This window comes from Malaclemys terrapin, chromosome 17 (genome assembly GCF_027887155.1).
Source record: "Malaclemys terrapin pileata isolate rMalTer1 chromosome 17, rMalTer1.hap1, whole genome shotgun sequence".
Taxonomy (NCBI): domain Eukaryota; kingdom Metazoa; phylum Chordata; order Testudines; family Emydidae; genus Malaclemys; species Malaclemys terrapin.
The window spans coordinates 15,264,404-15,279,196 of NC_071521.1; the positions used below are offsets into that span (position 1 = coordinate 15,264,404).

At 48.3% G+C, this 14,793-nt stretch overlaps 1 protein-coding gene across 1 annotated transcript in view; it reads left to right on the forward strand.

The window, feature by feature from the left end:
- The first annotated feature begins 1,719 nt into the window (after positions 1-1,719).
- The window catches only part of BRINP1 (BMP/retinoic acid inducible neural specific 1), a 94,437-nt gene continuing 81,363 nt past the window's right edge, over positions 1,720-14,793 (forward strand). The window contains exon 1 of the mRNA XM_054007965.1: positions 1,720-2,093. The gene's annotated coding sequence lies outside the window, so the exon portion shown is untranslated. The remainder of the gene's footprint in view (positions 2,094-14,793) is intronic.

The following is a 14,793-nucleotide window of genomic DNA, read 5'->3' on the forward strand; positions in this document are numbered from 1 at the left end:
GGGAGGTAGTGGGTGAAGGCTAGGACAGTCTGTCCTTGCAGGCTGGGGGAGGACGTGGGGTGGATAACAGCACCACTGCTTTCCTTCCCCGTGTCTCTAGCAGAGGCATCTGATTGTTGCTCTCTCTGCCGCGGCAAGATGAGCTGGTGGCTGGAGGAACAATTCACTGGGTCTGAACCTCCACAGGGACAGGGATTATTAATGGCTAGTTACAGCTTGGGCAGCCGTCGCTGCTCAGTCTATGTGTATGCGGTGCCCTCCCTTGGAACCAGAGCGCCCTGACCTCACGGCTGACCCCCGTTTGCCTGTCTTTTTTTTTGCGGGTGGCGGGGGGAAGAGGGGGATAAATTGCACAACTGCAGTTGCCTTTTGCTGTCCAGAGACCCAGGAAGGGAGAGAGAGAGATTTCCCCCTCCCCAGCTCCAGCCTTTGGACCTTAGCCCATCTTGGGAGATTGGCCAGGAAAGCAGACGAGCCTGAAGGCAGCAGGGTTGCAGCTCGGGCTGTCTCCTCCCTTCTGCCTCCTGACGCTGCTGGGTGCTTCAGACCTATTCCTAGCACTGCCAAGCTCCATCCCCAGCAGGCTGCGAGTGCCTCCCGCTGCCCGGGGAGGCAGGGCAGAGCTGGAGAAGCATCCGCCGCCGAGGCTGGGGCACCGAAAGCAAGCCGGATTCAGACGGATGCTGGAGGAGGAGGAGGACGACGAGGACGGGCTGCGGAACGGACCAAGGTCTCCAGCCGGGCTCTGGGCGCCGGAGGGCTGAACCAGCGGGGACGTGCCCCCTGCGGAGCTCTCCTGGGTGCTGAACGGTGTCCCCGGGTCTCCGCCGCGATGCAAAGCGCCCCGGGGAGCCGGCCGGGGCTCCTCGCCTCCAGCGGGGGATATGGGGCGTGCTGGCCACCCGGCCAGCCCTGCCGATCCGGGATCCAGCCCTGCCGCCCACCCCGGCCCTCTGCTGCCTTCCAGTCACCGAAAGGAGGAGAACGCAGCGAGCATCAAGCTGCCTGCAATCGCTGCAGGGACACACACACACACACACATACACACACCACGCAGTACTCTGGGGGCATTGCCCTGCAATCGCCCCCCCCTCTCAGGTTGTGCCCAGGACCAGGCTGCCCTCTCCCTGCCCCAAAGGAGTTTGCAAGAAGGACTTTACATGTGAATCCAACCAAATCACCAGTGCAGTGAGCGCCCGCAGTCCCCAGCCCCTCTGCTCTGCGCTTCAGCTCCTTCCCGAAGCATAAGCTCGCAATACAATCCAATCAAATACAATACAATGACCAGGGAAGGGAACTTTCATTAGAAATCCACCCCCCCCCGCTCCCTTCTCTCCCCCATGTCCCCCCCCAAATTCAATGCAAGCGAACTCTGCAGACCCACCCACGGCTGGCCCTGGCCCTGGCCCGCATAGCGACCCCCTGCGCTTCTCGATGGGCCCACCCCACAACCTCTGCCCCAGCTCCAGTCTGATGCGCCTTTTACACGTCCCTGGCTCTGTCTGCCCAGGTCCTCCGAGCCAGTCCCTCCTCTCGTGTCCCCTTCTCAGCCCCCCTCCCCCATGATGTACAAAACACTTTTTAGAATAAAATCTCCGGGTTTAGGCTCCTCCCCGTTTCTCCCCCATTCATTTTATCCAGGCTGCTCGAAGTCCCGCCCCTCCGGGAAAGCCCCGCCCCTCGCTTCTCTCCTGAAGCCCTTTTCATTTTCATTTCCAGCCCCCTCTCCATTCTCCCCGCTGCCTCGGCTGCTCCTTCCCCGATGGCTACAGACTGATCGGCAGAGGAGAGGGGAGGGGAGAAAAAAAGGAGGAAGGAACAGAAAAAAAAAGAAAGAAAGAAAAAGAAAGAGAGAAGGAGGGAGAGAAAAAAGGATTTGCCTCTGCCCTTAATGCCGGCGATCTGGATCAAGGGAAGGGATTTTCTGTCTGAGCATGAAAAGTACTGCTAGAGCTCCAGTATTCCCACGCCTGCATCATCAGCACAGCACCCAGTATGCCAGCTGGACACAGAAGCGATCCCACCACTTCCCGTCGAGCCCAATAAAACCCACCGGCGATCAGCTCTCGGCCAAAGAGGAACAGTAACCTCAGGTAAGGGGAGGGTTTCGTTTCATCGGCATCGAATCCCCCCAGCTCCTTGTCTTGGTGCCCCGCTTTTGAACTGCGTTTCATGCCTTCGTCCTGATCCCTTCTTACTGTAATGTCATTTTCTAGGGTGTCCTATTGAATCCCATCCCCCCCCCCCCGAAGTCAGAGCCGTTGAAAACACACACACACACACACACACACACACACACACACACACACACTTTGCCTGGCAGTCTCTTTCCCCTTCTCCCTCCCCCTTGGGTTTGCACGAAGTTAATGTGCTGTTTCAATGCAGAAGTCCTGTAACCTAATTAGCTTCGTGTGTGTGTGTGTGTGTGTGTGTGTGTGTGTGTGTAACACGCCTGTGGCTGTCAGGACATTTGCACGCATAGGGGGTGGGAGTTGCTTCATGCAATGGGATCACGTAGCTAGGGCAAGGTACATTTCTAAAATGTACAGGAGGAAGGGTGCAGCCTTCGGCTAGAGCAGGAGGTGGGGGGTGAAAATCTACAGCTCTATCTGGATGGCAGAACATTGATACATCCCGGGAAAACGTCCCCAAAGAGATGGTGTCATCTCCACTTAATCCACTGCTCCATTTGTGCAAGTGACAAGCAAATCCCGTAGAAGGGAGAAGTCTGTCGCTTTAAATCCCACACTGGGTTGATTGCCTCTACCCCGAATGGGAATGGGAAGAAACTGAAATACAGCAAGGAATGAAGGGGAGTTGGGTGGGGGTGGGACGTCTGTATGTGCAGGGAGAGAGGACCACAGATCTGGGCTGGGGATTTTTTATGTATTGATAAGCCGCTCCGTTGTGAAGGCTGCTTGCAATGCTGCCTGGTAAAGGAGCATAAGTTTGCTTTTCCCTGTCCATAGGGGATTTGGGGAGGTCAAGTGAGAAAGCACTTTCACACCATTACATCATCATCGCCGAAAGGTCCAGCACAGATTCCATTTTTTGGAGGTGCCAGGAGGAGTCTGGGGGCGTGGGAGGTGTCCCTCGATACAATTCTGGGGGGAAAGGGTGCAGGAGCCCTGGAGAGGGGAAAACAAACCGCAGACAAAATGCTGACGAGCTTCATGGATGAATGTAGCCTTGTGATTGGCATCTGGAGTCGATGCTCTGGATACGACAGTAAGATTGCTTGTGTTAGCCTGGCTTTCCATCTGGGTTTATAATAATAATTCGTTAATGGGAGTTAAGCTGCTTTCGAGAGAGTTGCAGAGAAGTGTGTGTGTGTGTGGGGGTGGGGGCTGGCAAGTGGAGAGAAGATAACCAAGATGTTGGTGCAAGAAAGGTGCAGGTTTTTTTTTTAAATATGTATCCTAGTCTCTAGTGATTCTCTCTCTCTCACCCCCACCACACCTCACAAAACTTGGTCTCTTTCCCTCCCTCTTACTTGTACACAAGCCACACACCATCTTGGACACACACAACTCCCCACCCCATGCACATGCACACAATCTTGGTCTCTCTCTCTCTCTCTCTCTCTCTCTCTCACACACACACACACACACACACACACAATCTTGAACTAACATAATCTCCCACCCCCATTCTTGGTCTCCCGCACCTATCTACACACACACCACTGTCACTGCATTGCCATTCTCACTGTTAGTGCAAATCAAATCTCCAGGCAGGTTTGGTGTGTGTCCTGTCCCCCCCCCCCAACACACACTACTCTTTGCACATCTCTAGGTAAGCAACGCACTTTGAAAGCAACGTGTTTTGCTTTGGATTATCTTCCAGGCATTGATTTGGGGGTTGTCTGCTTCCACAGCCCATTGCCACTCAGAAGAAAATGCTTTGCATGATTTGTTGTGTTTTCCTGCTCTTTGCATGGCCCCGGGACTCGGTGATTACTTCACCCCAGTGAAGGCAGACAGGCTTCCCAGGAGAGGGAACCATCCTGCACCCTACAGACTTCGGGCTAGAGACTGGCAGGATGGCTTGCAGAAATTACACCTGTCCTGTTATAGTTGTGTATATCACTCTATGTGTGTGTGTGTGACAGTGAGAGAGAGAGAAAGAGAGAGAGAATATCTCTGTGTATGTCCACAAGACACACACAGTTTTCCAAGATCCCACTTTACTCTAGTTCTACCTATTGGGGTCAGATCAAAACACTCCCGTCCTTGCAGCACAATCCCTCACCAAGAGTCCTTTGCTTTGCTGCCCCCCTGGTTCAGGGATGAACACACTGGTATGGTGCTTGAGGGGAAGATGATGTCACTAGTTTAAGATGCACTAACCACCACCACCCCTCCTCCCTCCTCTCTTTTTCAAGGGCCTAGTTAGGAGATTGTGTAATCTCCCTAAGGGCAGGAATCTAATGAGGCCAGCTGACTGTCCTGGTAAAACTTCTGATTTCAGGGACACATTGAGAGGGTACTGCTACTTCTAAAAGCTGGTTCCAAGAGGGATTGTGAACTTATCCGTGGTCTCCCCTCCTGCCTGCCTCCCCCACCATGTTTAATACCTTGGAAGTATGTGTAGGGCCAAATAGAACAGAGATGGCATTCTGCTTCTGGTGAGTGTTAGGTGGAACTGAACATGACCATTGAGAGTTATTACTGAGATGATCTTTATAACACAAATCTTGTTGTATTCACTCAGTCAAAACTCCCATTGCCTTCCCCGAGAACATGGCTTGAGGAAGCTCTGAAGAATTTGGCTCAGAGAAAAACTGTGTGTGTGGTTGTCTCTCTCTGCCGTACTGAGACATCAGTTTGGATTTCCAGATGTGACCCAGACATGTTCACTCGTATAGTCACATAGGATGCAAAGGCATGAAAAATCAGATTTGGGGTTGAGAAAATCAAAACTCCTAGATTTATGTCAAATATCAGCAAAAAATTTTAAAAAGAAACCCTGAAGGAACGGGGGGGGGGGGGGGGGAGAGTAAATAAATAAATAACCCAACAAGTAAACAAATGCAAGTCCCTAGATGAGACATTAGAGCAGCTGAACAATTTTCAGGGGGGGAAAAGCATGCAGCAACATATGTGTGTGATATCTAATGTCCTTTGTGTGTGTTTGTGTGTATGTGAGAAACAAATGCATATACAATTTAAAACCTTTCTGGTAACACTGATATTTGCTAGCTCCGAGTCCCTGCACTAGTATCTTCATTTACACAGGGAATCAGTGTCACAGGATGGAATTGTGACTCCCAGAAGGGGGCGCTCTGACTCCATTTCAGTTGTGGTGGGAATGCTTTGCAAGGCAGGAGATTAGCTGGCTCCATAGCAGCTAGGTTCCCAGTCAGGTTAGACGTACTGTGTTTGCCTAGAATAGGTTTGGTGGGATGCACGCAAAAGACCTGCGTGAACTGCCCTTCTCGGTTCACGAGTTGTCACTCCTCACACAGTTGCAGCCAGTACCTAATAATAAGAGCAGGTAATAATAATAAATAATGACATATACACTGTCTTTAGGCTGAAAGGATCCCAGGTGCACTAACAGGCTCTGGGCCAAACCCTTTGTTGGTGTAAATCAGCAGCCCTCAGCTGAAATCAATGGGGTTATGATGAGGATCCGGCCCTGTGCATAAAGGAATCCCTTACCCAGTGCTGAAATGCAGCCACTTCTGGGATGGAGGCCAACAGCCAATCTGGGCCAGAAACACTACAGCTTTTAAGAGGGGGAGTGAAAAAAAAATAGCTTCTCACATTGAAAGGGATGAATTTAGGGATATGGAATATAATCACCCATAGTTGGGCATGGCCAGGACACTGGGGCTTGCTTAACAGCTCTACTCTTACAAAATAGGGGTGGGATCTTAATTAGATTAAGCAGTAAGGACCTTGTGTCAGATCATCCCAGACCATGCAGAGGCTCCCGGGTATTCAGATGTTGAGCTGGCTTTCTCTTTGGAGGGGGGAAGATCATGGTATGGAAGGTCCTGTCCAGGAGTGGTTCATGGGGCACAATCTGGTCCACTGTTTTTTTTTAATCATCTGAAAGATGGCTTCTCCCGTGAGCACCATATCAATGCTCTGATTGGTTCAGAGTTGACTCAGAGAAAAGGGCACGTCCTACTGAGTCACACTTGCCACTTCCTGCAGTGTCCTGAGTTTTCTGTGGAGGTCTCCAGTGTGGCTATTTATGGGCCCAGCATTGCTTTGTTTATGAGATCTGAGAAGAACGCAGCTCCGTCTGGCACGGCTGCAGGTTGTAACTTTGGTGGTGGGGACCCTTGGGTTTCCCTGCTGAGATTGAATCTAGTTTATGTTTTGCCCTTGTGGGCAGGGTTAGAGTGAGTTAATCTGACGACTTCAGTTTGGTATATGAGAGAGAGAAACAGTCGGTGACATGACAATCCGGGCTCTTCCCTTTTAATCAGGGAAGAGAGTCAATATACTTAGAAAAAAGAAAGAAAGAAGGGCCTGATTCACTGCCCACTGAAGTCAGGGGAAGGACTCCCATTGACTTCAGTGGGCACTGGATCAGAGCCTATGCAAGGACGGAATCATCTGTGACATGTTTCTGTGAACAGTGACTGGGGCTACAGACTGGGGTCTCCGTGCTACTTGCGTGGAGGGTAGATACAACATATCTACCCCTTTGCACCTTCCCTTTGCAACAAACAGCTTTTCGTGCACTGATGAAGCAAGCGATGGAGCAGAAATCTCACGAAGCAGAACCAAAGGAGGGAGGGGTCCTTTTTTATTTGTTCAAATGGAGCATGTGCCGTAGGCAGAACTTAGTGTTGTCTATCAGGTGTAGTGGGCAGGCGATGGGGCTTAGATGTGGAACAATGTTATTGAGGGGTCTGGACCTCTGACCCTTCTGAGAAAAATGATGCCAGGTCAGTGTCTACAGCACAACTATGTTGATTGGGCGATGTTGACAAGAGCACTGTTCCAGTCTGATAGCACGCAAAATGGAGCCCTGGCAGGTGTTGATTCTAAGGCCCCGGTACTTCAACTCTTATTCCTAGGGTTGGTTCCATTGACTTCAAAGAAACTACTAATTTAAGAGCTGCTGGATGTGACCCTATGACAGTAATGGGAGCAGCAGTGGGTGCTGGCTTCAGCTCTGACTGCTGGTGTCCAGACAGTGACTGGTTAGTTGGGGTTCATGCTGTGTGCTCTTGTTCAGACGTGTAAACATATTGTTTATACTGGTGAGATAAATCCTTGACAGGGTACGGAAGCCCAGACATTAAGAGGCCTATTACTGCTTCCGACTGCTAGGCAAAGGCTGGGTGCTCTTGTCTGGACAGGCTGTAGTGCTGGACACTGGTTACTGAGGCACTAACGCTAATAGTGACCCTCGTATATTGATGCAGTACCTTTCATCTCAAAGGGTCGCTCTACAAATCACGTCACCCATCCCTGGATTATTGTGAAGCCAACCTGGAGTGAAATGTAGCAGCTGTTTACCAGCTACCCAACAGCCCGAGAGCAGAAGTAAAAGACGGTTTGGTGCATAAACGAAACTCTAGAAATAGAAGAGAGCAATTTCATCTGGCTCTCTTTGTTTAAAAGTGAAACATAATATCTGAACGGAGAAAGACTTCATGACATTGTTCATACTCGCATGCTGACCTGCACTCTCCAGCTGGGATGCTTAGTCTCTAGCAGTCATGCTTTGCAGAGAGCCTGGCATGTCATGCAGCTCGCATAAAACCAGCTGATCTTATCAGCACTCTGCCAACTCCACTTTGAAATCAGGCCGAGTAAGAGCAGCACTGGCCATCAGGTAACAACATTGGATGCTGTCCCTTGGAGCGTGTGACGTGTTCGGTGTGGTTCGGAGGACAGCGTGTCCCCTTTTGCATGCTGTGTCATCTGAACTAGTACAAGCGGAAGCCTTGTAGGCCTGAAAAGTATTAGTATTGGTTGCACTTTTAGAACTAGGCCCAGTACAGCTAATGGGTGTAGCATAGAGAATATTCAGAAAGGGGCTAGAATCTCAGTTGGTGTCAATGGAGCCACTGGACAGGCCCTTAGGATGGCCACTCAGGAAATCCCCTTTTTTGGCTGGAGTGAGGGTTATGCCTGACAGGTCAGTTCTATTGATTTATTGCATCTTTTGGCTGGGTGGGGGTGGGGTGCTGAAAACTCTTTTTGCTCCCTGGATGACAAAACCTCGAGTGCTGGCCCAGCCAGGGGAGTGTTGCCAATGTACGCCAGCTCACGATCTGTCCCTTAGGTTTGACTTGGACTGAGTATCACTCTGACCCCTCCCCCCTTCTGGAGTCTGCAATTCTGTAGGACCTTAATGATTCTGGGTGCAGTTATGTGTGAGCCCAAGTGATGTCATTGAGATGTCTACGGACCCCCACTGGGACCACGTGTGAGGTTGATAGACATACCACTGACAGCAGGTACTGACGTCTGCAGCCGTTTGTCCCTGCACACGGGGGGGTGGGGTGGGAAGGGCTAACCATGGTGGGGAGGCTGGGTTTTAAAAACCTTGCCCTAAATGTGCTGTCATTACAAGTGCAGCCCATGCGCTTCAATCACGCTTGCGGAGGGACAGAAGAACAAACCAAGACAGCTCGTAGAGTAGTTCAGAGTCAGGGGTAAGGAATGGAAACTAGTCAAAGAAGTAGGCAAAGAGATGAATTGCGATGCAGGTTGAGTCTTGAGACTGCAGGGCAGGTATGGACACTGGAAGAAGCAGGTGTGAATGATGCCACCATGAGACAGTTGCGATTAGTGGAAATGGCAGTGGGAAGGCTGTGAGTGCCGGAATTGCAACATCATTATCAACACATTACTTCTCTTTAGAGCATGTAAACACGGTGAGAAAATAAGTGAAACATCAGAAGCAAGTGAGATCCTTATGTGGAATGTAGAAAGAGGTGCTGAAGTTGTGTAGAAATTCCATTGATTCTTTGCATCAGTCTGTACTGTGAGAGACTTGTAAATATCGAGGGGGGGCACTTTTTTGCTGGCAATTGTGGGGTAACACTAGCAGAGGCTGAAGTTTACATGAAGCACCCTGAGACAATGAAGGGCAGTAGCTTGCAACAATTGGATAGTGATCATGGTAAAATTGTAAAAAGAAATAAAATATGAAATCACAGCAATGCTGCCGAGTGTGTATAATGTATCTTTCAGAGCACAGCTGTTCCTGGAGCTGCTGGCATGGAGTCATATCCTGCCTCTGATTTGCTTAAACTAAAAATATATATATATTTGTTTAAGCAAATCAGAGGCAGGATATGTATATATATATATATATATATCTCCCGTTGGCTTCACTGTTTCTATGCACAGAAACCGCGATAACATGTGGCCCTGGGTATGCATCTTCCTAAAGACAGTCTAGGAAATTATAGAGTGATGAGTTACACCCAAGTTCCAGGCAAACCAACTGAGGATATTTTTAAGGAGAAAATAACCCAACACTTGGATAAGTCATAAGGGTTTGGGTCTAACTAGCACCTCTTGTTAAAGGGGAAATGGTGCCTTTCGACCCTTTTAGAAAATTTTGACAATGTCCATAAAATAGAGAATAAAAAGGGACCTGGTGATTATAATTTATCTGATTTTCTCTCAGTCTCACATGTCTTTTGAAAAAGGTCCCTCTTTAGAGAAGTTAATCCCTCCTGTGAATTAAAAGGTAGCCAAGTACTATGAATTAAGGAATCATCATGAATAATTGCTGCTCAGAGGGATGGAAGTTAATAATGGGGAAACCCATTGGTCGATATTGGATCAGCATTGCTCAATACTTTTGTTTGTGATTTGGAGGAGGACGTGAGTAGCAAGTGGGTGACGATGGAAAAGGCTAGTTAAAAGCAAGGAGGTTGCGGGGCAATTTAAGAAGAATCTGATCAAACCAAAGGCTTAATATGACATTTTACTTGGAGGAATATAAAGTTAATGGATTTGGGGGAAAATAACCTTAGCTTGCAGGATCCTCTGAGGAAAAAAGATTTATGTCCTAGCTTAAAGGGAGCCCCTTAAATTAAGGCACTGAAACTGCATAGTAAGGTACATAATGATAAGTAGTGCTCACTGCACGGGTATTCAGATAGACCCTGATTCGGCAAAGTGCTTATGCAGCTGCTTGAATCTGTCCCCATGCATCAAAGCTCACCTTTAGTGATGTACTTAAGTCCCACTGACTTGAATAGGTGCTTCAGAGCTTTCTTGAACTGGGACCCCTGGGCTCACTCAAGGTGCAGTCCTGCAGACAGATCCATGCAGGCAGACCCTTCACCCCTATGCAGAGCCCAATAGACTTCACGAGGCGCTGACTGCAGGGTCAAGGCCCAAAGAAAGTCCCCATGCCCTAGCATGTACTAGGTTCCATGTGAACCCTGTGTAAGATCCACTGGAGTTGAGTTCAGTTTCTTTGGTTGTTCCAAAATCCCGGTCAGGAAGGGGGAAAGGAAATTCCCCATGGCATTATAAAGACCTACGCATCCTCACTGATAGAATCAGTGGAGATGAATGGCAGCTTATAGGAGGATACTTGAGGCATTAAAAGGAAGGATAGAAAATAACAGAAAATACATTATAACTGAATGATACTAATGCATTTTCAAACTGCTTTACAAATATTAACCAATTAAAAAGGAAAGAGACTGAAAAGAATGGGTTATTTAGTCTGGAAAAAGAATGGCATTGAGGTACATGATATACAGTTATTTGAAGGATACAGTAGAAAGCAATCAGAAATATTTGTACTCTGTGATGCGACAAGAATTAGGGGACATATATCAAAGAGCACAACATTTAAAACAAATGAAAAGAGAATATATTTTTTTCGGTGAATAGTCAAGCTAAATAATGCTCTGCTGCAGGGGGTCATTGTGCGTGGCTGGATTTGAAATGTAAAGGTTGGGTTGTGGCAATGAATAGCATTTGCAACTCCGCTATTGAAGAGAATGAGAATCAAATCTCATTTTTCAGAGCATGAACTGATCATCTTCTGGGGTTAGGAAGGAATTTCTCTCCCTGAACAGAGCATTCCACAACTGGTAAGGGACTTGAGACTGCTCCCATTGAAGTCAAAGGGAGATTAGGAATTGACATCTCTGAGTAAAGGGTCATGCTCTGGGCATTATAGGAAGGTTTCAGCCACTGAAACAGGCAGGATACCAGGCCACATGGACCAGCAGTCTGATCTGATGTGACCGCTCCCATGTTACTATGTGAGACACGCTCATTGACTTCAATAGGGATTGGAGCAGGTCCTAAAATGGGAGCTCCTAAGTAGCTGTAATGAACCTGAGCTGCAAATCTCAAATCCACGGTATCATTATTATTATTATTATCATGGTAAGGGCCTCAAGTGCCGGCACGGTACATACACATGCTGCTGGACACAGTACATACACATAGAAACATACAGCCCCTGCCAGGAAGAGGTTACAACCTAAACAGACAAGACAGGCCAAGAATGGGGGAAAGGGTCTGCCACCACCCTTCTTTTACAAATGAGGGACGGACGTGAGAGAGAGCTCAAGGGCTCGATCAAACTCCCTTTAAAGTTCACTAAAAGTCTTTCCACTCACTTGAATGGGCATTGGATCTGGCTGCATGGGACAGACAGGTTTTCTAAAGAGTCTTCAGCGCATTGGGGTGTCAATGTGGGAATGACACAGTTCTTGAAAGTCTGTCCCGGAGATCTCTAAAAGAGTGAGCTCTATGGGACTTGCCAAAGGTCACAGAGGGAGTCAGTGGCAGAGCCAGATCTCCAGACTCTCAGTGTAGAGTCTCCTTCCTCTCCTCAGAGCTGAAATTCAGGGGACCCTTTGGATCTGGGATTTTGGATTGGGCCCACCACTACTTACAGATGCCTCTATATATAGCGATTCTGCCTTTGTCATTGCAACTCTTTTAAGGCAAGTGTGGATGATTACACTGCAAAGGTGGCACCAAGCATCAGGTGTATAAAAAAGATACATAGACATGCAATCAGCTGTAGAGACAGCGACAGCAGTGAGGGAGCCAGGGAAGATGGCAGGGTAACTTTTCAGAGCAGGTGGAAAGGATGAAAGGGAAGCAGCTGCAAAGAACGCGTGAGCGCTAGATGGAATAATCAGCCGACAGGAGACGTGCGATCTGGGGGATCTGACAGGTAGGACATGGAGTTCATTGGCAAGGCACATGTAAATGCTGAGATAAGCTGCTGTTTAGGGGTGAGTGACTACTCAGCTTATAGGATAGGAAATAAGGGGGAGATGCGATGGGCAGGTGCAAAACCAACGATAAGGTATTATGTAGGTTTGAATGATTACTGTGTTTATAGAGGCTTTCATGGAAAGGGGAGGGTGGAGGGGAGGTGTGAACGGGAAAAGCTTTCCTCATGCAAAATTAATAGGAGAGATTCAGGCAAGAAAGTAATCATTGGGTAGATTGGCCTCTACCTGCATTCCAGGAAGCTTGTTTGCAGATGATGGAGGCAGAGGGCGGAAGGGAGTGAGGATTTACAGACAGGGATGGCAAAAATGGGAATCTATGCAATTCTGCATTGTTTTTCTTGAAGGACTGGTACAAATGTAGTAACTGCAGACTGGGTGGGGGCAGATTCAGATTTCAATCACATGGATGGTAAAGCGGGAGTAACTCCATAGGCTTCAGTGACACCCCCCTACAAATGAAATCAGAAATTTGCCCCTTGTCTCGGTGACTGGGATGTTTAAAGACTGACGGCGCCTTAGAGGAAAGCATAACTTCTTGGTCGTATACCACTCTATTGAGCCTAACTGAAATATACGAAAGGGACAAGGGAGGGATTCATTCCTCACCCTGGCTGCTGATCAGCTCATGCCCTGAAGCATGAGGCTTGATGGCCCTTAAACATTTAGGCGAGGGATTGTTACTGTGAAATGACTCTCCATCTTGGTCATCACTGGAGACCAAACCCTGGCACTCCAGAGCTAAGAGCTTGTGCTGTTGCTAAAGGATTAAGGCCCAGGTCCTTAAATATATTTAGATGCCTAACTCTCCTCGCTGGGAACCATAGGTAGGGTGACCAGACAGCAAGTGTGAAAAATCAGGACGGGGGTAGGGGGTAATAGAAGCCTATATAAGAAAAAGACCCCAAAATTGGGACTGCCCCTATAAAATTGGGACATCTGGTCACCCTAACCATAGCAGGCTCATGCGCTGTGTGGATCAGGCATAGCGAGGGAGGCTTAGCCCACTGAAGGGTGGGTACCGCCTGTAAATGCTATTCTTACCCCTACGCTAGTCTTATCCATAGGTGTCCAGCCCTCCATTTGGAATACTGTTTAACTCAGCGATGTCTGATTGCTGAAAGCAGGGAGGCACTGACCCTCTTTGCTTCACATCAAACCCACTCAGCCATCACAGGTTCCGATTTTTTACTTGAATCCCAATATTCTTGGCCTCGTGTGCCATTGAGGGGAGTGCCCGACAAAAGAGATAGGGGAAGAAAGAGACAGACTCCAGTGGAAACATTGGGTGGAAAAGGAAGCAGAGACTGGAGCAGAACAGGAAAGGAATTCGGAGGGAAAAGGAAAGAGCAGAGATGGGAAACGGGGCAAATTCTAATGAAAAGCTCCTTCAAATTTGAATTCCAGCTCACTTTTATTGTGGTTTTCCTATCCCTCAGAGAAGGCACTGGTCCGGGTAGATTTTTTTTTTTTTTAATTGACACACCCTTGGATAATAAACATAGGTTCAGGAACTCAACAGCTCAACAGATTCACAGAACTTCAGTCTCCCTGCGATTCCCTATGCCTGGCAATGAATTTTTACAAGGGCTCTTATTATTAATTATTATTATTATTATTATCTGTTTTATCATAGTGCCTAGCAACCCCACCTAAAATGGGGGCACCAGATTGCTATGCCCTGTACAAACACACAGTGAGAGACAGTCCCTGCCCAGAATTGCTTACACTCTATAGACAAGACAGACAACAGGTGGGAGAGGGAACAGAAACACGGCAGAGAGGAAGTGATTTGACCAAGGTCACACAGCAGGTCAGTGGCAGAGTCAGGTAAAGCCTACTTGTTTTTTCTGACTCCCAGGCTTGTGCCCTCTCCACTGAACCACAGGCTAATTATATGCACTTTCTATCATCCTTCAGTCCTCCCTTTCCTGCACTTTCTCTCCATTCATCCTTATCACCGTCTGTCCCCCTCTTCTCTCCTTTTCATCCTGTTTTCCACTCCTGCTTTCCTCTCTTCACTCTCTCCTCCTCTTCTCCTCCTTCAGATGCTCATTAATGCTCTAGCATGTGTTAATAATGAGCCTTAGCCAGCAACATCTAAGATGCGTTGAGGAACGGGCCGTGGTGGGTAGAGTGGGAGAGAGGGAGGGGATGGAGGAGGAGAAGGAAACTGATTTGTGGGTGGCTCTGAACTTATTTCAGCGTCTGGCCCTGGATTCCAGCTGAGGCTCTGCGGTAAGATACGGGCCCAATCATATACTTGGAAGCTGCTACAGCGCAGCATCTAGCTTCACAGTGGAAGCAGCTGAATCCAAATGGAATAAGAAAGGAGCAGATTTATGGCCTTTGGCTGTGGCTGGAAAGCTGGGGGGATTTATCTCCTGGGGGCAGACAGCCGACAAAGGGGAAGCAAAGGTTCAAACGAAGCACGAGGGAATGCAAGACATTTTTTTTTATGAGGCGGGAGAGGGGAAAGCAGAGCATATATTATCTATGCAGGGAAAAGATCTAGAACTTGGCTACAATGTGTGTCCGGGATTTTAGTCATCCGTGTGGGTTTCTGCATGGGGACTTCTTCCAATCCT